This window comes from Lygodium microphyllum, chromosome 19, assembly GCF_053477565.2.
Source record: "Lygodium microphyllum isolate KBCC chromosome 19, Lygodium_microphyllum_v1.1.10, whole genome shotgun sequence".
NCBI classification, from domain to species: Eukaryota; Viridiplantae; Streptophyta; class Polypodiopsida; order Schizaeales; family Lygodiaceae; genus Lygodium; species Lygodium microphyllum.
This window is the reverse complement of record NC_141153.1, coordinates 73,312,546-73,334,385: the sequence shown is the minus strand read 5'-3', so window position 1 is coordinate 73,334,385 and position 21,840 is coordinate 73,312,546. Positions and strand designations below refer to the sequence as shown.

At 41.2% G+C, this 21,840-nt stretch overlaps 1 pseudogene across 1 annotated transcript in view; it reads right to left on the bottom strand.

Moving 5' to 3' along the window:
* Nucleotides 1-3,160: 3,160 nt before the first annotated feature.
* Nucleotides 3,161-21,840, bottom strand: part of LOC148020031 (universal stress protein PHOS32 pseudogene) — a 35,555-nt pseudogene continuing 16,875 nt past the window's right edge. The window contains exon 3 of the transcript XR_015694921.1: nucleotides 3,161-4,036. The product of XR_015694921.1 is annotated as a universal stress protein PHOS32 pseudogene (transcript). The remainder of the gene's footprint in view (nucleotides 4,037-21,840) is intronic.

The following is a 21,840-nucleotide window of genomic DNA, read 5'->3' as shown; positions in this document are numbered from 1 at the left end:
AACAAACTCAAACCTTCACTATGAGGAACTTTGTTGACATTGGAGTTACACTTCAAATTTTACTATAGGTAATCAAAGACCTTTTGAAATTTGAATGTGTGAAACTTAGTCACTTGAACTAGTACAAGTACCCCTTGTAGACTTTTGGACCTTATAGAACCTTGAAAAGGTAAACACTTAATTAAAACACCACAAGACAAGCCCAAGCAAGGGGAGACTGAACCAAAGCAAGAAGGCTAAAAGGCTAGGCTAAGAGATTGTGAGGATCAACCAAGAATAACTCTCAAAGAAGCAATCGGTACCTGCAAGAACAAGAGGGAGACCAATTTTCTAAACCTCAATCCTTGTGAGAAGAACTTCACTAACCAACTTTGCTAATTAGAGCCGCAAATCATTTTATGTGATTGAGAATTGGGCAAGAGATCTCCATATTGGTGGCAAGTAGGTCTCCAAGTCTCAAACAAGAAAGACATCAAAACCTAAAGGCATCCCTATCCCACATCCAATTGATCAAATTATTGACCTAGACAAAATCAAGAAGCAAACCTAGGTCAAACTAGGAGGATGACAAAATCAAGAAGCAAACCTAGGTCAAACTAGGAGGATGGCAACTAAAAGAAACTTTCGAGATGTTCCATTTGACATTAGGGAGCCCTTTGAAAAATTTACAACAATGGACTTCGACATAACACAAATGTTAGAAGCAACTACCCAACATAGGTTATTTGACTTAAAGGACCAAGGGCTAAACACCGCTGATATTCCTAAAACTAACCACAAAGAGAAAGAGAGAGAGAGAGAGAGAGAGAGAGAGAGAGAGAGAGAGAGAGAGAGAGAGTGTGTGTGTGTGTGTGTGTGTGTGTGTGTGTGTGTGCCGTAATGCAAACAAAAATAGATCACACTAAGAGTTTAGTCCTAAAGTCAAGTATGATTATCCAATGATTCCTTCCCAATGTTCATTCAAAGTGGCTCCTTGATAACTTCACTAACACATGCACAAAGGGCCAATGCTTTGCTAGTAAGATGAGAGATAACACATGGTACCAAAGACCAATCTAAGATGCTTGTGATTGCTAAAGCAAGTTGATGAGTGTAGAGCTAGGAATGACCATTTGTGGATTCACTAGCTTGGATGCTATCTCAACATTGAAGAACCTCTTGTAATGATTGATGTTTCTCTATCAATTATACTTCATGATCGTACTATTGAAGATATTGAAACATCACAAGCAAAAGTTATGGATTTTGACATTCTTTTGTTATTGTTCATCTTTTGTAGATAGAACTAACACAATTCTCCGTCCGTATTTCGTCATCTACTCTATTAGCCAACAAGGGAAAGCTTAGGTCCTTGTTTTGTTGGTGGATCCTACAATCATTAATAGAAAACATAGCTTCCTAGCTTCAATAATGGACTTTTTACTACCTAAGACAAGTTCCAAGACATAGCTAGCACCTTTTGACCATCTTAATTAAGAATAATTGCACTTGGAGACATAACTATTAGAGCATGCTATTATTGCCTTCCTAGATATATCTCAAGGTAAACTTATTTTCATCATGGACAAGGCAACTTAAAATACTTGGAGGACCTCTTTTTGAGACATCAATTTTTTGTCCTCTTTCACCGCTTTCCCAACATCTCAATTGATAAACATCAACCGTTGTTCTATATATAATGAAGCAATTGTTGATGCATGAACATAAGGAAACCTTGTGTGAATCACATATTTTAGGTTGGGCATAAACATCATTTACAAACCTTGTACAGGGCATTGTTTTGAGAGGGCACATAGGGACATGCAATACTTTAACAAAATAAAAAAGTAGGATGGGCTGAAACTAGAAGCAGTTTGGGTACCTTGCTTTGTATGATAATGATTTGTGCAAAGCTCAATGAAATGTTGGTTTAGATTTTATTGGATGTACAACTGAAAGGTATGGAACCTACATAAGGTGGCCCTGCTCTGCTCAATCATGAGCTGATTGAATAAAATGCATCAACATGAGATGACATAACCACCGGGTTTAATTAAATAGCCAGCCCTTGGCAATAGTGATCCTCATGGATGTTAATGAACAATCTTATATTGTACGTAGCATTGTGCTCAAACTTGTCCTGGGACATCTTCATAAGTACTCATAGGGCCCACCAAGCGAAATCAACAATGCTTTCAAAAGAAAGGTCAACTTAATGAGCTGTGAGGTGGTGTGTTTTCTTGTTACTGCAAGTGAAAGCAGCTGGTGGAAGAGCAGAAGACCATGATATGCCAGAAGTCTGGCTAACCCCTCTAGATGCTCAAGATATCTGATGGTCTTCCTCTCTCGATGTATGGCATTTAGTATACGGCATTCATCTACAATGGGAAGCCCTCTTATAACCAAACCAAGTTTTAGTAGCTTCCAAGAAAACTCTTTTTGTGTGCTTTCAGCCTATATAGGTTACACTTCTTTGAACTTGGAATATCCACATGTACATAAGTGTGAGTGTTTGAGAGCATCTCTTTCCTATCTAGTTCAGCTTTGACTACAAATGGTAGTACAAATTTGCTACAAGGATCTCCCTCGAAAACTCAAAAGGCCAAAAAGACTGACCAATACACAGTATAGGAGATTGCTGATGTGCTCAAAGTTACATCTCACATTAGTTTTCCTCATCACCACTACAATCAGTTCACACAATTGCCTAAGTAGCTTAGCACCACATCAAACAAAAGAGATCATGGGATAGCATCTGTAATAAGCAAATGACAAAACCTGTGCCGGCTCTCAATGGGATATGCATCCATTCAAGATGCGCACATCTAGGATGAAGGCATAGCTGTTTCTGAATCGTGCAATGCAGCCCATGGGTCCCAAACCACCAACTACGTTTCTTGCAAGCACAACCTGGTTATAAGTAACACTGGAAACAGAACATGATTCCAATCTGTGAATATTAAACACAATTTCTTTGGAGAGAATTAACGGCCAGACGCAGCTGAGTGAAAATGAGAAAGCCAAATCGAAAAACTCTTCAAGATACTAGTTCGTTTTAGTGAAAAAATAGATTTCAAAAGAGAGTTTTCACCTAAAGATGCACTGCAAGAGTATCAGCAGACGAGTACACTTTACATTTAACTTCAGTAGAAATGTTTCACCTAAAGATGCACTCCAAGGATATCAGCAGGCAAGTTTACATTAACTTGTGTAGAAATGTTATGAGCTTCAGATTTTCAGTCCAGAATGCTATCTGTAACTAGCAAGATAAAATAAAAGAGAAGACCACTCATAAAAAACCCAAATTGGAACCAAGCTTGTAAAAGTCCGTCTGGCTGCAAGAAAATGGAGTTAGAAAGGGATAAAGCATGTAGCTACTTCCTCAGTTGCAGCAAAGGCTTTGTCTCCTCTAAAATGACAGTGCTAGTAGCCTCATTCTGTTCTGCACAGTGCTTCTGCTCTTGACTTTCATCAACATGCACATCATGCCACTCTTCTTCTCCTTCCTTGTCTTCCTCTGGAAGCCTTTCCAAAACACTAGCCCCATCACCATCTCTTCCCTCCTCAGGATACCTTACAACTACCACAGGGCAGTCACAGTGGTGAACACAGTAGTCACTTACACTTCCCAAACGAGCCTTGTGGGTTTTCCTGGAAGCACCAAGCCCCCTGCTTCCCATTATAACAGCATTAACCCCAAGCCTCTCAACCTCAAGACAGATACGCTCTTTCATGTCATGGTCCTTCACTACATGTATTTTATAAGGAATCTTGGCATCTGAAATAGGCTTCGCCAGATCTGCTGCTTTGTTTGAAGTAAGTTCATCAAAGTTTTGCTGTGTATCCTCATCACTGGTATCAATAAACTGCTCCATGGCTCCCCAATCAGCCCCATAGAGGACATTAGTGGGTTGGACATGAAGTATAATTACAGAATCATCTGGACGAAGATAGTTGGCGACAGCCCATCTGACAGCATATGCACTTTCATCGCTAAGATCCACGGCAATTGCTACCTTTCGGTTCCCACTTTGAAGACTGGAGAGTGACATATTCACTGTCAAAAAAAACAAAGATGTACCATAAGTAACATTGAGAAAATAAGCATAACTAAAATAGTTCCATCATGTGTTTGCAGTCCAATAAGTTACATAGAGATCTAGGTGCTCCTACATGCAAAAAGAAGCTACCAATAGGAGAAGACCAAGTCTCATTGAAGAAGCAATACTTTTTAATTTATCATTAAAGGTGTTTATGCCATAACCCTAGTTTCAAAGGTTTACTAGGAAAGAGAAACATTCTATGCTCCACATATGCACCCTCTTCCTTAAGGTGACAATGAGCATGATAAATGTATTACACCATAACGCACATGTAGGAACCTTGATTAAACCTTACATGTATGCCTGTAGGTGACTGGGTGGCACTCTTTGAGTGGCCCATTGTTTCTGATAATGTGACTAAATGTCTGTAAATGATAGATGTAGCTCTAGATAAAATTCCTAGGCATTAATTTATGACATCTGATTAAGCCTATCCTCAATCAAGACTTCTAGTAAATGGTGCAATCTAAACCAGAATCCTATCTTCTACTTGTAAACCCTATTAAGCAGCAAAAATATATGTCAAAATTAATCCTCAATCATTGGCCAATTTATTCAGCTCTACTACCTCCTCCTCGAAAGTCCTGCTAAGCCATGAAATAATAGGTCAAAAGCAATCCTCAAATTATTGGCAAATTTATTTGGCTCTTGTACAGCTCCAAAAAGAAATTGAAATTAAATCCCATTAAAATGAATAAATGAGACATCCTTCAGCTTGCTGATAAAGATTAGTGTCAAAAGTTGCACTATTATCATCAGAAGAGAACCAGAAACCAGGGTCCAAGGGTGTAGAGACCAGCTTACAATCCTTGAATTGTAAGCGATATAAAAGCTGTCCAATATATTTGGATTGTGACACCACAATGCCCCCCCTAAATGGTGGCAAAAGGAAGGCCCAAATAGTAGTGAAGTAGACCCAAATCTGTCGTAGGAAACATCTGCTGCAAATCATACTCAAAGGACTCCAGAAGTTTCAGTGGGACAGAAACCCTAAAAAGTTCTGCAAAAGGAGAGTCCAAAGAAGCTATGTTTGCTAGCTGGCATACAACATAGATGTGTGGCTTTGTGCTACATGTGTTTTGATCAGCACAATAAGATAAATCGGCATTTCTACAATGGGACAAATCTTGGCCCCTCAAGCACACTTTATGGCAATTTACAAGTACATGAAGCATGCATTCGTTTCTACTCAAGAGTGACACATTTTTTGTTTTCACTTGTTAGGATACCTTAATAGGATGGGGTGGACCTCCAATATATCCCCTTTTTCAATTATTAGTGATGGCATCCCCAACTTCCCTGATGGCCAAGCCTATTTTTGGTATTGTGTACTTGCGGGTTGCACCATTCACATCCCAATCTTACTTCAAGCAAGGTGACTCATTCCGTGTTGGGGGGGGGGGGGGCTGTGTTGTTGCGCCTGAGAGAGGGAGAGAGCTCTTACAAGTACACAACAAGCTGAATAGATTGATGTGATAGTTTGTGATGAAAGTACAAGTGATAGGGCCTGAATATGATAGGCTGAGGCGTCCACCTACACTTCAACACACCCTTTTACACACAAAATGTGTGTCCACATACAAGGATGAATAAATCTAACAGAAGCCTAAGGGAACAAGCCCACTTTCATCCCCAACTTTATTATTATCTAGCCCCAGATTTCTCAGACTCCCATTGTCATCATCTTCAGCACCATTGCTATTGGCCATCAACTCAATCCCACGCTGTTGACATCATCCCTAGAGGTTGGCATTGTTGCCTTTTTGCCATGACGTTGCTGTTTGCAGCCCAAGCAGCACTGGTGGATGACCCCAGCCTCTATCCACGTTGCTGTGTTGCTACCAAAACAGAGGGGTTTACTGTCCAAGATTGCATCAGACACTCAAATGCTGCTGCCATGAAACTGAAGCTGCTGTCCCCACAAGTGTGGCATCCTACTCCCCACATCAACCCCAATGCCCCATACAGCTGGATTTTGCTGTTTTGAGCCACACTGCTGCTGCTGCTCTCTACACAGGGCCAGGTGCTTTTGGTACATCATCACTCAGCATTAGATTGCGAGTGTTTTTGCAGTTTCCTACTGCTACATGGCTGTTCATAATCCTGTCCACAGGTTTGTGAGGCATTCCACATGCGAGTGCTGGCTGCTTGCTGATCTAAGAGCAAAACACTCTTGATCCATCATCCATGGTGGCATCGACAACTCCTTCAGCACACCCGAGCCCTAAGCCCCACAGCCTGTATAAGTTACATCAATTAATGTGAGAGTTACATGGAAACGTTATTAGAAGCTAGGGGAGCAGTGCTTGAGAGGGTATTATTGGACGATTCGATCAAGGATGTGATGTCATCGCCATAGAATATATATGTATGGGGTTCAAGAGGGCACAACTCTAAGCACACAAGGTACACATATGAACACACGCTAAGGCCAATTATTAATTGCTCAAGCCATTAAATGTTTGTGACCACTGACAAGGACTAAAGGCAAGACGCATGCATTTAATTTACCAACAATTAATACATTTATCAAACAATAGAGTCATGCCAATGCTAGGTGGAGAATTGACAGCTCACACCCACATTTTCACTCATGATCGAACTGGGCTCAGATCCTTGCATGGTATGAATGTAACACCTTGAAAAAGTGTTTTGGACCCTTGTTTCAAAAACACCATTTCGGGAATGTTTCCAAAAATGCCGAAACACATTTTGGGAACCACCTTTTTTTTTTGGCCATGGGTGTGGTGTTTTTTTCTTTTTTTTCTTTTTGGGTTGGGGGGGGCGGGGGGGGGGGGCGTTGGTGTTTTTTGGTTTGTTGTTGTTGGGAGGGTGTGGTGTGGAATTTGTTTTGGGGGCAGAGGCCTTAAACTTTACACACGTGTTTTAGTCTTTGGCCAGCCAACAACATGTTTTCGTTCTCATATTTCAATTCCAGCCTTCAAATTACACTTTTGTAGCATGTGTTTGCATGCATCTCTTTGATAAAGCCATCTATAGTGAGAAGATGGAAGTGGTCACACAAAGATTTGCATAATTAAGAAGGTATTACTACCTCTCAAATCTTGCTAACAACCTATAGTTATTAAATAGTGGCATGAAGGCTTGAAACACTCAACTTGTCACAGTTTGTTTGATATAAGAGATGGACAAAAGAAAAAGGCAAGTTCATGTGACATGAAGGCTTGGAGCTTTGTGTGAAACATAGAAACAAGGAATGGCCATTCCGGCCTATAGCAACGGCCTAACGCGTTCCAAACCCTCCAAGGTGGTGAAACTGCCAAGAAACATTCCCTGCCATTCCCAAGCCCGTTCCTTGTTTAGAAACGGGCGTTCCAGGCTTGCTAACCAAAATTTGACGTTTTTCCATTTTTTTCTTTGTTACTTATGTCACACTCCTACCACATGTTCATCCATCTCTATAGCCTAATGTGCATAGTACATACACTAATCTCTTTCTCTCTTTTTTTTTTTCGTAAATCTCTCTCTCTCTCTCTCTCTCTCTCTCTCTCTCTCTCTCTCTCTCTCTCTGTGTAAAAGGTAATTGTACTAATTACGAAAAAAATACAAGATTACTTGATTACAAGATACATGATGACACTAAGACATCATGTGAAGAGGTTCCAATACTACAAGTTACAAAGTCATGGCAAAGACGCGGAGGAAATTGCCATACGCCAGGGACGTAAGTCCTCCCTAATCTCTCTCTCTCTCTCTCTCTCTCTCTCTCTCTCTCTCTCTCTCTCTCTCAAGTTGAAGATTCAAAGTGTTAAGACAAGCCACAAAGCAAATCATGAGTCCATGCAAAGTTCAAATTTGATGCATAATCAACTCTTGTAAATCACAATCAAATTTCAGCCCTATCCTCAATTCCAAGGTAATCACCTATTTATATTGTCTAATTTCAAGGAAAATTAGGAAAATTGGGGCATTTGGGGTAATTTAGGACAATTTGGAGCTATGGGGGTAATCGAGTCAATTTCGAGCATTGAGGGATATTGGGGCAATTAGAGGGACATTCAAAGGCATTTGGGAATTTGTGGCATTTTTGGGGCATTGAGAGTAATTTGGGGCATTTAAGGCAATTTGCATGATTTGTAGCATCAAGGGGCTATTGGGGCAATTTGGGTCGTGCAAGGCATGGGCACTTAAGACATGTCGTTCCCCCTGTTCTTGTTCCCTGACCTTGGACATTCCCCAATTCCAAGGGGTCCCGTTCTCGTTCACGTTCCTCGTTCCACATAACTAGGGTGTAAAATTTAAGTGGTGTTATGTACATTGGTATATTAGAGCATATGTACATTGATATATTAGAGCACTATGTATGGACTTAATGCTAAAATACAAAAATCCTCCCCCCATTTCCGAAACCATCTAAAACTCTAGTTTTTGCTGTTGGAAATGTAGGAAGTGTGTGTGTGTGAGCAATAGACAGTGTGAGCTAAAAAACGATTGAGTACACTTATTGAACTAAAAGTGATAGAATGAATGTACAACCTTAGGTCTAAGGTAGACATAATCCCTAACTCAACTAAAGTCAACTAACTCCAGTACTAACTCTGAATGTGGTGACACAACTTACCAACTTAGTTGTGTTCACACTACAAACTAACTGACTAGAACATTGAGTGCTACCCATAGAATTGGAAAATTCTGACACCCACTTATAGTGCCAATGTGATGCAAATACAAGACCATCAATCACCTAAGGGTAGTAAGTTCAAGGACTTTCAAAAAGCCTAACATAGTGCTTTGGTGAAAATGTCAACACCTCATAGGACCACATACGTTAGAGTGTATCAACTACAATTTTCGGATAGCATGCACCGCACCATCCTTTTTAAAAGCAAACCTATGCATTTTGCATGAGGAGGTGGGCTCTCCACAAGAAGTAAGGTATCCACCATCTAAGAACACTAAAGAATCATCAAACTGCTAAAGCTCATATGATTGAACTAGGCATACCATAGCTTTGCATTTTGCATAGGGGGCTTAAGAGTGCTAACTATTAAGGTCTCCACAAGAAGTAAGGTATCCACCATCTAAGAACACTAAAGAATCATCAAACTACTAAAGCTCATATGATTGAACTAGGCATACCATAGCTTTGCATTTTGCATAGGGGGCTTAAGAGTGCTAACTGTCAAAGAATCATGAGAGCTCCTCTCATATGTATCCAACAAGAAGAGGCCCTTATACAAGGTGCCTAACAATCAAAGAGCTTAATCAAGCTCTGTGTCTAACAATACACTTGTCATCGTCAAAGATGACCTAAAATCCATGCTTATTGAAAGTTGAAATGAATAAGACATTCTTGGTGATACCACAAGCAAATAAGATACCTAGAAGCATAAAATTTGGTCCATCTACAACAGTAATCAGCATTGAATCAATGCCATAAACATCAAAATTGTTGTTATTAGCACATGTAACATGCCTCCCTGCAAGGATTGAATGCAAAGATGTGAATATACACTTCCATGAAGTGATGTGCCTAGATGCCCCATTGTCAAAATAACAAGTATGCTGCGTTTCAGCAGCATTAAATGTAGAATCATGTTAGGAATAAGGGGCCAGCGTGCCTTTTATATGTGCTCGAGTGTGAACACACCCTTAGCACTTGCTTTAGTACTTTACATATAACTATCACAAAAACCTAAGAGAGGTACGACTCTTTGTACCCACACATCGTGCATCTCACTCTCTCACTCTCTACTGCTGCTCACTCTCTCTCTCTTTCTCTTCGCCATTGCCATTGCTGAGCATCAAACTTTCACCGCACTTAGGCCACCACAAATTGGTATCAAAGTTGAAGGTTATTGCAAGCGCGCTTCCTGGAGTCATTCCAAGTTGTGCCAACAACAGGTCGTCAGTTTAGATCAGGCGCCAGTCACGCAAGTAGCATTCAGGTCACAGGTTGCAGGCCAGGACAATCATCGCAAGCTTTGTAGGTTAGCATAGGTGCTCGTCAACCCAAGCAACGTAGGTCTAAGCAACACCGCAGGGCAATCAACCGACAAGTCGTAGGGCAATTCGGCGGCAGTTCAAGGTCAGCGTAGGTGTTGCAGGGCAGTCAAGCTAGGTCGACGCAAATTATGTGATTCCGTCAACAATCAACGTTTTTTTCCTGAAGTAATCACGTTTTTTTAAAGGGTCTATCCTTTGTTGAAAATCTACGGGCTAGCACACTCACATTAGCACAACTTGACAAATCTCAAAGATTTGGCACGCATCTACTCCCAAAATTTGTGGATTTTGACGTATGTGTGAAGATTTTACTTGATTGAGTAAAATTTATGGATTTTTGCACACTCTCAGGTCTTAGAAATTGGGGCTTTTCAAGTACGTGCTGAAATTACAGTGGAACAGATACAATTCTTGAAATTTGGACACATTGAACCCCGTACAATTGGGACTTTTGCAAAATTTACAAAGGGCCAAATTTGGTCTTGGTATGTACTTGCAAAGCAATTTCTATGCAAATTGATCACATACGACCTCAAATAAATTTGGGGCTTTTGCAAAAACTCTGAAATTCTAGCGAAATTGGCTTGTGCGATCCATTTGAGAGTTGTGTTTGATGTCATTTGAGCAGTTTGAGCAAAGAAATTTTGGGGCTTTTGACCATGGAAGTCTAATTTGTACCCATGGTTGCACTTGGAGCACAAATCGCAGCTAGATTTTGGGGCTTTCTCATGAAATTGATGTATTAGCCTGTGATACGGCTGTAATTGCTTATGGTGTGTTGCAGCACACATTTCATACCCCTGAAAATTGATTTCCACATCTAAAACTTCTGCAATTACTTGAATTTTCATTGTTGGTTAGTACTTGCTTCATACCTTGGTCATTTGTGTGACAATTGGGTTCACATTTGTTGACTTTTGAGTCACGTTTGAGCTATAAATCGTGGCTGGCAGCAGCCATAGCAGCAATCTTTTGCACATTAAGAAGCTGGAGGGTGCACACAACTTTGCTATATGGCAGAAGCTGTGCTATAATGTCTTGGTGCAAAAGAAACAAGTGAAGCCTATAAAAACAAAAGGAGTAAAACCAACAACCACGGATCCAGATGAGTGAGATGAGTTAGATGAGCTTGCACGCTCTACCATAGAGCTTTCAATGTCAGACACTTTGCTCTTCAACATAGAGAAATTGAAATCTGCTTATGATATGTGGCAACGACTTGAGGAGTTATATACTCAAAAAAGTGCAACCAACAAGTCTTATTGGTTGAAATTTCAGCATGGTTTAGTGATTACTTTGCATAATGTGAGGCATATACCCCAACTCAAGAAGAGCTTAATAAGCACAAGGCAGCTAGATAATGAAGGCTATCATACCACTTTTGGGAATAGCAAATGGACGAAATGTAAGGGCTCTAGGATTGTTGCTAAAGGCTCTAAAAGTGATATATTGTATCCATTACATGTATCTAGTGTGCATGATCATGTTGTCGCCATAACCGAGTAGCCAAGTGTGTCTTTGTGGCATAGCCGATTGGGGCACCAGTCAAACTAAAATAAAAGTGCTTTCTTGTTTGGGTTATTTGTCATGTTTGAGATATGTTGATTTTGACGATTGTGATCATTGTATTTTTAGCAAGTATGCTCAAACGTCATATAAAAAGTCTCTTTCATTAAAATTTTCACCCTTAGAGTTGGTACATTCAAATGTATGTAAAATGCCACAATTGTCTCTAGGGATAAATAAATATTTTATCACTTTTGTTGATGATGCTACATGCAAAGTATAGATTTATCCAATCCATCGTAAGACGAGGCTTTGGATAAGTTTAAGAAATTATTGGCACTTACTGAAAATGTGACCAGCAAGAGATTAAAGTGTATTCGCTCTGACAATGGTGGGGAATATGTATCCAAAACTTTTTAGGTCTTTTGTGACAACAAAGGGATAAAAAGTGAGATCACTACCCCTTATAAACCACCCCAAAATAGTGTTGCAAAGTGTATAAATAGAAGTATTTAAAGAGAAGGTCCGCACCGTGCTATCTCATGCTACATTACCTCATGGACTTAGGGCAAAGGCTATTATGACAGTCGTGCACTTGATAATTGGTCACCAAACAGTTCTTTGGAGGGGAGAGTCCCTCAAGAAGTATGGTCGGGCAAGCCACCTTCGTACACACACTTGAGAGTGTTACGCAAGGAACAACACACAATCGGAGCCAAAGACCTATAAATCCATTTTCCTAGGATATTGTGATAAGGGAGAAATGGGGTTAAGTTATGGAATCCCGAAAAAAAGAAAATTCTGCACATCAACGATGCAATCTTTTAGGAAGATCACATGCATAAACAACCCGAAAAGACAAAGGCAAAGAGAAGGATTGTGTTCTAAGAAGAAATACATGTAGGACAGCAAAGAGTGCCCGTTGTACAACAACAAATATCTTATGTAAATGACCCTATAAATGCACGGAATGATGCTGAAATTGCCCATAATATACGACAGTTTCAGCAAGAAATTGCACCATTGGACCAACCCAAACAAGCATGACAGCATGCTAAACCTTTTGAACAGCAAGCTGTTAATGCAAATTTGCAGGTTGAACAGCCAGCAAACTCCGATCATTGGGTCCATGGGTTAACCAAAAATACCAAACAATCAAATAGGTTTATTCCTAGTGCGAATTATGTTGTTGATTATGTCATGTTGACAAATTGTGGTGAACCGTCATGCTTCAAGGAAAGCAAGAAATGGCATAAAGCTATGTTGTCAGAGATGGAATCTCTAAAGAAAAATGATACTTGGGATTTGGCGCATTTGCCGAAGGGACACAAAATCCTACCATGCAAATGAGTTTATAAGATGAAGGCCACCTTTGGTTCATCGCCAAAGTACAAAGCACGGCTTGTTGCCAAAGGGTACAAGCAAGAACATGGGATTGACTTCGATGAGATATTTTCTCATGTAGTCAAAATGACTACTCTACGAACCATATTCTACGAACCATATTAGACTCGGCTGCATATGAGACTATGAAACTCATACAGATGGATATAAAGTCTCCTTTTTTACATGGTGATCTGCATGAGGATATATATATGCAACAGCCAAAAGGTTTTTTGGCTAACAAGTAAGAAAATATGATATGTAAACTCAACAAAAGCTTGTATGGGCTGAAACAGGCACTGCATGAATCATAAGTTTGATACATTCATGCAATCTCGAGGATTTAAAAAAAGTCAAGTGGATCACTACTTGTATACCAAGAAGGTGGAAGATGACAACCTTATAATACTAATTTTGTATGTGGATGACATCCTGATTGGTGGTAGGAATGTTTATGCGTTAGACACATTGAAGCAAAACCTACATAGTAGCTTTGATATGAAGCATCTCAGTGAAGAAAATCATATTCTTGGCATGTGTATGCTAGGGAACAAATCAAGAGGACTTCTTTATCTGTCACAGCAGAAGTATGTATCCAAGATTTTGCAATGTTTCAATATGGAAGGGGAAAAAGCAACTAGTGTACCATGGCCTCCATATGTGAAACTCAATGCAAAGGGCAACCCTACATCTGATGATGAAAAGGCTGAAATGGCCAAGATCCTGTATACTTTAGCTATGGGTAGCTTGATGTATGCTATGGTTGCTACACGTCTTGACATAGCATTTGCGATGGGAGTGGTTAGCAAGCGTATGGCACATCTTGGTAGAAAGCATTGGGAAGCAGTGAAAGGTATCATGAGATATCTTAAGGGCACAAGGATTTGTGTATCTACTTTGAAAAGTAGAAGGCATGTGTCGTTGGCTTTACGGATACAAACTATGCTGGTCATACTGACTGTAGAAAGTCCACTTCAGGGTATGTATTCACCTTCACAAAGAGAGCAATTTCTTGTATCTCGAGGCTATAGAAGTGAGTTGTATTGCCTACTACAAAGGTAGAATATGTGGCTGCTACTAAGACATACAAGGAGGCTTTATGGCTTTTACCTTTGGTGGGAATTACTAAGGCTCCTATCCTCTATTGTGATAGTCAGAGTGCTATCATGCTAGCACGAAATCCGGTCTTTCATGCAAAGACAAAGCACATACAAGTGATGTATCACTTTATCAAGGATATACTTGATAGCAAAAGCATTGAGCTTGTCAAGGTACATGCAAATGATAATCTTGCAAATCTTCTCACCAAGGGGCTTCCAACAAAGTGGTTTGCTCATTGCCAACAAATGATAGGAGTTGAATAGTATATAGCACGCTGCCTTTAGGTGAGAGGTTGTTCGGAATAAAGGCCCACATGCCTTTTATATATACTCAGGTGTGAATGTACCCTTAGCAATTGTAATTTGATACTTTACATATAACTATCACAAAAACCTAAGAGAGATACAACTCTTTGTATCCACACATCATGCATCTCACTCTCTCTCTCTCTCTCTCTCTCTCTCTCTCTCTCTCTCTCTCTCTCTCGCCATTGCCATTGCTCAACATCAAACCTTCACCATGCGTAGGCCACCACAAATCAACCATGGAAGTGTCATAACTACATGTCAAGAATGCATAGCCCTCCTCTACAAAATTGGTTGTAGCATCTACATCTGAAGGCCAAGTGGCAGATGCCTTGCATATAGCCAAACCGGAGTCTTTCTTCTTCTCTTTGGACACCCTTTTCTTGCATTCATCAATGTAATGTCCACGTTTTTTACAATAGTAGCATTTTCCTCTTTTTTTGTCTTTTCTATTTCTTGGGCAGCCTTGTTAGTGTGAGAGTGTGCATTGGAAAAAGGAACACAAACATAGAGAAAAGGAAGAGAGAGAGTGTCACGAGGACGTGAAAATATTATGCTTTGCTTATGTTTAATTGACATTTGATTAAAGGATTAATCAAATGTGCAATTAAAAGATGCACATGTGTTGCACATGTGGGATGCAAGCTACTTTTTTTTACAGCTGAAGGCCCAAGTACCTTGTAAAAAAGATGGGTGTCAAAGGCAAAAGTTGTAACAAGTTACACTTGTTAGATTCTAGGTGAATTTTGGTGTTAGTTTGCCCCTAGGACCATTAATTGGCCATTAAGTGTCAATGGTGACACTAGGAACTAGGCATTAATTAATGGATTAATGCTTGTCCAAGGGTCAATTAATGCATGGGACCACTTTGGGTTGCAAATGGCCTAGCCAATTAATTTTTAAATGGGCAAGGTCAATTTTTTGGGCATGGATTAAGGGCTGAATTAATTTTCAGAATGTTAATTTTGAAAATTAATTAATTGCTGAAAATTGCTGAAAATGGATTAAGAAAGCTGCCACTTGGCAAAACTTTCCCATGCAAGTGGGGGAAAGGCTAAATAGGGCTGAAGGGAGAGGAAAATCTCGTTTTTTCATTTTGGAGCTGTTGGAAAGAGGTGTTGGACTGTTGCTGCCAGCTTTTGGGGCCTATTCCCAGCCATTGGAGATCATTTTGGTGATGGAGATTGCATATTCTTGATCTTGGGAAGCTGACAATTGCTGCTGATGCACTTTCTCCTGAAGATCATAATCTCTGATGCTCCTATTGTTGTTGGTGCATCTGTTTGGGGCGGGTACAGCAAGGCAACAACTGATTTTGATCAGTTTTTTGCGACAAATCTCAAAATTTTCTCTCTCTACAGCATTCTCTCATCTCCTTCAGCCTATGCTCAGCCATTCTCAACAATTCTCAGCCATTTGGAGGAGATTTCAGTCATTTTTGGTGGGCTGATATGTAATTACTGCAGTAAACCCTAATTTACAACAGAAATTAGGCTTTAGCAGCCACCTTGGGATCCGTGCCAGAGATTGAAGGCTCAAGGGACTGAAATCAGCAGCTGATAACTAAAAATTATCGAGGGATTTCAAGAGCCAGCCCATCCCGAATTGATTTGGGGCAGCATTTGGCCAACCAAGGGTCGAATTGAAGAAGAAGTCCTAGGTGAATCAAGGGGCAAATGACCCAAAAGGCTTGTTGGTCATTTATGACAGCAAGAGCAATTGGTTAGCAGGAGGAGACTGAAGAATCTCAAGTTGTACTCCTTCCAATTGAATGAAGCTAAAGAAATACCGCAAGGGACACCAATTCTGGGGCCAACAAGGAGTCTACTGTCCAAGAATGTTATGGTAAAGTGTGTATTTCACTTTTATGTGCATTTATTTATTGCTGTAATTAACTCTTAAATCAGGTTATCACCACCCATTCAAGAAGGAAAACTGGTTTCACAAAGAGAGAGAGAGAGAGAGCACGAAAAAGCAAGAAGACATCTGCAATAACTGAAAATGAATGATGTATACGAAGGGAGGACTGATCGGTCCCTACACACAGCCTAAGGAATCACTAAGGGCACCAGATCAAGCTGGAAATGATGATGGCAGCAGCAGCACTAGAGATGGAGGAGCATGCCGAAGACAAAGGAGCGAATCAGCACCTTGCAGAAGATGATCTACTCCAACCAATATGCCTGCTATATATAGCAAAAAACATGACAAACTGGCCGATCAGCTGCCACCTTGCAATCAACAGCATATAAAAATGCCAAAAAATGCAGCTCACATGGCAAAAAAATCCTAGGGCACAAACAAGACAATGTCCGACAAGCTGACGCAAGCTGGGAAACGCAGAAAATGCACAAGAAACTAGAGAAATGCATACTAAAATTCCAAAGCTCCTATGTCTCTATTAGACTCTAACAAGAGCTCACAACTAGGAAATGACAAAAATAGGCAAGCTAACACCCCCTCTTAGATCCTAGAAGTGTCTAAAAACCCAACAACCTAATGTGATGAAGCATAGAAGCCTTGGGCAAAGGCTTCGTGAAGAGATCCGCTGCATTGTCCTCCATGGGAGGATAAACCACAGATAACTCGAAATCCCCAATCCGCTCTTGAACATAATGGTATTGAACCTCGATGTGCTTCGTGCGGGGATGAAACACAAGATTCTTAGGCAAAGCAAGGGCACTCTAGTTGTCCACACATAACTGAGTGGGTCTTGTCTAGGGAAAACCAATCTCCATCAACATCGAATAAAGCCATACTATCTCCATAGCAGTCAAACAAAGAGAGCGGTACTCTACCTCTATAGAAGAAAGCGCCCACAATAGGTTGTTTCTTATTGTTCCACAAGATAGCTCCCAAACCAATGGAGAAAGCAAAACCTATAGTGCACCTTCTCAAATCCACACCACTGGCCCAATTAAGTCACTCCATCCAAAAAGAGTGACCCCGTCTCCATGCAAGATCCCGTAGGAATAAGTCTCCCCATAGATAATGCAAAACACACAAAGCAACTCCCTAGTGAGTCTAAGTAGGAGTCTTCATAAGGGAAGACAACAAAGCCACCACAAAAGAGATGTCCAACCAAGTGTGGATCAGCCAAACAAGGCACCTGTAGCACGTGGGATCCAGAACCGGATCACCTACTACCAATAACTTAGACTCCAAGTCTATGGGACAAGAAATAGGCCACTACTCGACCATACCAAACTCTGCAAATAACTCGGAGATATACCAATGCTTGGAAATAAAGATGCCCTGTGCCATCTAATAAATCTCCAAACTAAGAAAGAAGTGTGGGATCCCAAGATCCGTAACGTCAAACTCCTATCGCAATATCTTTTAAGTTCGAGCAACTGCCTGTGAGTCACTCCATGGTAATAAGGTCATCAACATACAAGATGACCAACACACACCTATCACCCTCAACCTTGTAGGAGCCAAGTAATCCTTGAATCCTATATGAGCCTCTTGTACCACCGAGGAATGGTGATAGGCTTAGCCTATTGCAATGGAGATAAAGAGACCTCCGGTACCTATAAAGCACCTGTCAATGGGAGGAACTCCCCCTCACTAAGGGAAGGTGAACCCTCCTCATTTGATGAAGAAGGCTTCCCCAACTCAATCCCTCCAAAGGAAACCTAAGCAGACAGGGAAGGAGTAGAAACACTCGATGATGAGGTAGTAGATGAAGGAACCGTTGAGAGTGGAAGGGGAGAAGGTGAAGGAGAGCGGAGGAATCGCACACAAACAAGGGATACCAAGGTAACTAGGAAGGAAGGGAAGGGGCTAATGGTGGTTGTTGGAGGGAGGAAGGGAGGGAGGAAGGGAGGGAGAAGGGGAGGGTCAATCAATGACCAAGAACCACCTATATCAAAAGAACCATCAATTGAATCTTTAAAGGCTTTAGCGTCTTCAGGCCATAGAACCCTTCATCATCATGCTGCAGCCCACAAATATAAGCTTTTTCGACTTGGGGTCGAGTTTTCTTCCTCTTTTTTTCTTGTCCACATGGAAATATGCCTCACATCCAAAGATGTAAAAGCGGAAAACTGAAGGCTTCTTCCTAAAGAAAGTTTGGTAGGGAGTCGTATCCTGCAATGCCTAAGTAGGGGACCTATTGCAAATATGTACCACCACTGCCTTGCCCCATAAAGAATGGGGAAGACTCCTATGCTCTAACATTGATCGAGCCATTTCAAGCATGGTCCGATTGGTGCGCTCCACCACACCATTCTCAACTAGGTATTAAGATGGGAGTACTCCACCCAAATATCGTGTTCCTTGCAAAAGTGAAAAAATAGGTTTGAACAAAATTAGCCAACGTCCTCTGCTCGTACATTGCAAGTTGAAAGAGGTTTGCATCTCCCCAAACACCTTCAACTCGCAAAAGTGGAAATACGCCTCACTCTTGTATCAAGAAGTAGAATCACACAACAACTAAAGTCATCAACAATCAACACAAGGTAGTTGGTCTTCCCAAGGGAGGCCATGCCCGTAGGTCCACAAAGGTCAATGTGAACCAACTCAAACCCTTCCGGTAGCAACCTATGGATGAGGTTATCTTTGTTGCTTACCTCTCAAATCAACTGGGACATACAGTGTGAACAGGAGGGAAATTTGAAAGTCCCTCCATCTTCTTTCAAGAAGCTCGTTGAATAGTATCAAGGTTCAAAACCCCATAACAAGCATGCCAAAGCAATCCAAGCTCATGTAGAGCCCACGCAACAAGGGCTATGAGTGTATAGAGTACACCCTCCTATGTATTTGTCCATAGAGAAGCTCCTGAGGATGCATTCTCCACTGTGACTCCATCTTGGGTAAAGATGACTCCGGTATCTAGCTCTATAAAGCCATAAATAGACAAAAGTTCTAAACCCAAATATGGTAATATAAAGAACCTTGGCCAAAGAAGTACGTCGATCGAGATTCGAGGTTCCCACTCCTCGCATGGGAACGGAAGAGTTGCTACCAATGGTGATGGATCCCCCTCTGGATCTCATGTCCTGAAGCCAATCCTAGAGGTAAGTCACTTGGGAAGAGGCCCCACTATCCACGAGCCAAGGCTCCTCCTTAAAAGAAGAAGCAAGTGTTGTATTCTCCACCTCAAACAAGTGTACGAAGACAAACTCAATGGTAGCGGGTGTAGCCTTCGAATCCTTAGACCCCTCCTTGGGGTTCAAAGGGGGGTACTTCTGTCAATACTCCTCCTCAAGATGAGTACCTTTGCTACAATAGGGACACTTAGGCTTCTTCCTGGAATCCTTGTGTGACATTAATGTGACATTAAAAGTGACATTTAATGTCACGTTAAGATCATAAATATGGAATGTGACATTAAAGTGACATTTAATGTGACATTAAGGTAATCTAGGGAAACATGCACGAGAATGACCGTCCGGGCTCTTGGGCGCCCGAACAGGGTTAAGGGGAGCCTAGAGAGTAAGAGAGTCCAAGAATAGTAGGACTCAAGAAAAGTGGACGGCTGGCAGAGGAATACGGGTGAGAGGTGCCAGCACTGATCTAAGCGTGGTTGGGAGGAGAAGAATGACTCGTGCTCTGATACCAATGAAAGATGGCTTCGGGAAAGACAGAGAAAAACGATGAAAACCCTGAGCACGAGTCATTGTGGCTTCGGGAAAGACAGAGAAAAACGATGAAAACCCTGAGCACGAGTCATTCTTCTCCTCCCAACCACGCCTAGATCAGTGCTGGCACCTCTCACCCGTATTCCTCTGCCAGCCGTCCACTTTTCTTGAGTCCTACTATTCTTGGACTCTCTTACTCTCTAGGCTCCCCTTAACCCCGTTCGGGCGCCCAAGAGCCCGGACGGTCATTCTCGTGCATGTTCCCCTAGATTTACCTTAATGTCACATTAAATGTCACTTTAATGTCACATTCCATATTTATGACCTTAACATGATATTAAATGTCACATTAATGTCACACCTTGGAATCAACCTTCTTGTCCTCATGTTTCTTAGCCTATGGCTTCTTCTTCTTCCCTCCCCCTGAACCTACGATGAAAGCCTTCAAGGAGTTGGATCCACCGATACCTATATCTCTAAGCCACTCGTCATGCTCCAAGACTAGCAAGGCAAGCTCCTCCCAAAGAGGCGTATATCGGGTCCTCAAAGTAAAAAGACTAGAATAGAATACAACAAACTTTGGAGATGGCAATCGAGTCAATAGAATCATGGCTATATCCTCGCAAGACATCGTTTGTCCAAGAGTTACAAGCTCGTTTCTCATGTCCTTCAATTTGTTGATATGGTTCTTCATGGAAGGAGAATCAACGACACTGAGCATTCCAAGTTTCTTCTCAAGGGATATGTGGTGAGCAATTGTCTTTTGATGGTAGAGAGAGACGAGCTTCTTCCAAACCTCTACAACAATTTTCAATTTGGAAACATGCACTAGGATAAGATCCTATAACCTCATAAAAAGAAAGAATCAAGCTCGATAGTTAAGCCAATCCTATAAGGCAGTATGATCCATCATTGATCACACTACGAGATCCTTCACGAGACGAGTACCGGATGAGAAACAAACTCCCAAAGGTCTAACGTGGAGAGAATACACTCCATCTTACATGACCACAAATAATGGTGGAACCATCCAAGCGGTTCTCCTTGGGCAAAAAAGGAAATACAGGCATTGTCACAGACATGCCATGATCAAGTATACGGATACTCTATGCGAACGCACCCTTAATAGGACATTCTCGAGCCAACCATGCAAATCCACCCTTGCCATCTCATCATAGAACCTTCTAGAAGATATGCCATGTCATCGCCTCTATCATCGACGATGTCATCATTGAACATTCTAGAAGATCTTTAGCCACCCTCCAACACCTATAAAGAAGAGGATTGTCATAAAGCTCCTCAATCTTGCCAATGCTAGACTTGGGAGCTCAAGGAGTCAAGACCTCCAAGTAAGTAACTTCGAGTTCCAATTCTAGTTCTTGTCTAGTCATGGTATCTAGTCTTGTCTTATTTTTCATTATACTCCTATTGTCTTGTCACCTTGTAATCTCGTAGCACGAGATCTTGTCTAGTACTGTCTTGTATCTTGTTCATCCCTGTTGAGGGAGATCTTGTATCCATACCTACGGTCCGGCGTTGTGGGATCCTTCATATCCTATCGAGTCATGTTATCTATACCTAGTGTCTCGGGTTGTGGGATTTTTCGTATCTTCTTGCGTAATCATTGTATTTTGTGTCCCTACGTGGGATTATCTTATAATCAGAATTCTTGTAAAAATCTTCCATCTAGTCTAGTCTCTTGAGCACAATCTAGTGCTCCCATAATAGTTTGGTAAGACTACTTTCTAGCCCAACTGAACACCATTGAGGCGACCCTTGAAAGAATCGTGGCCTCCCTTCAAAACCTCCAACAACAAATTCAAGACTTGAATGAGCAACAAGCACCACTTCAAATAGAACACCCTATGCATTTGGGCCATACGCTTCAAGAGATGCAAGACCAGATCCGAG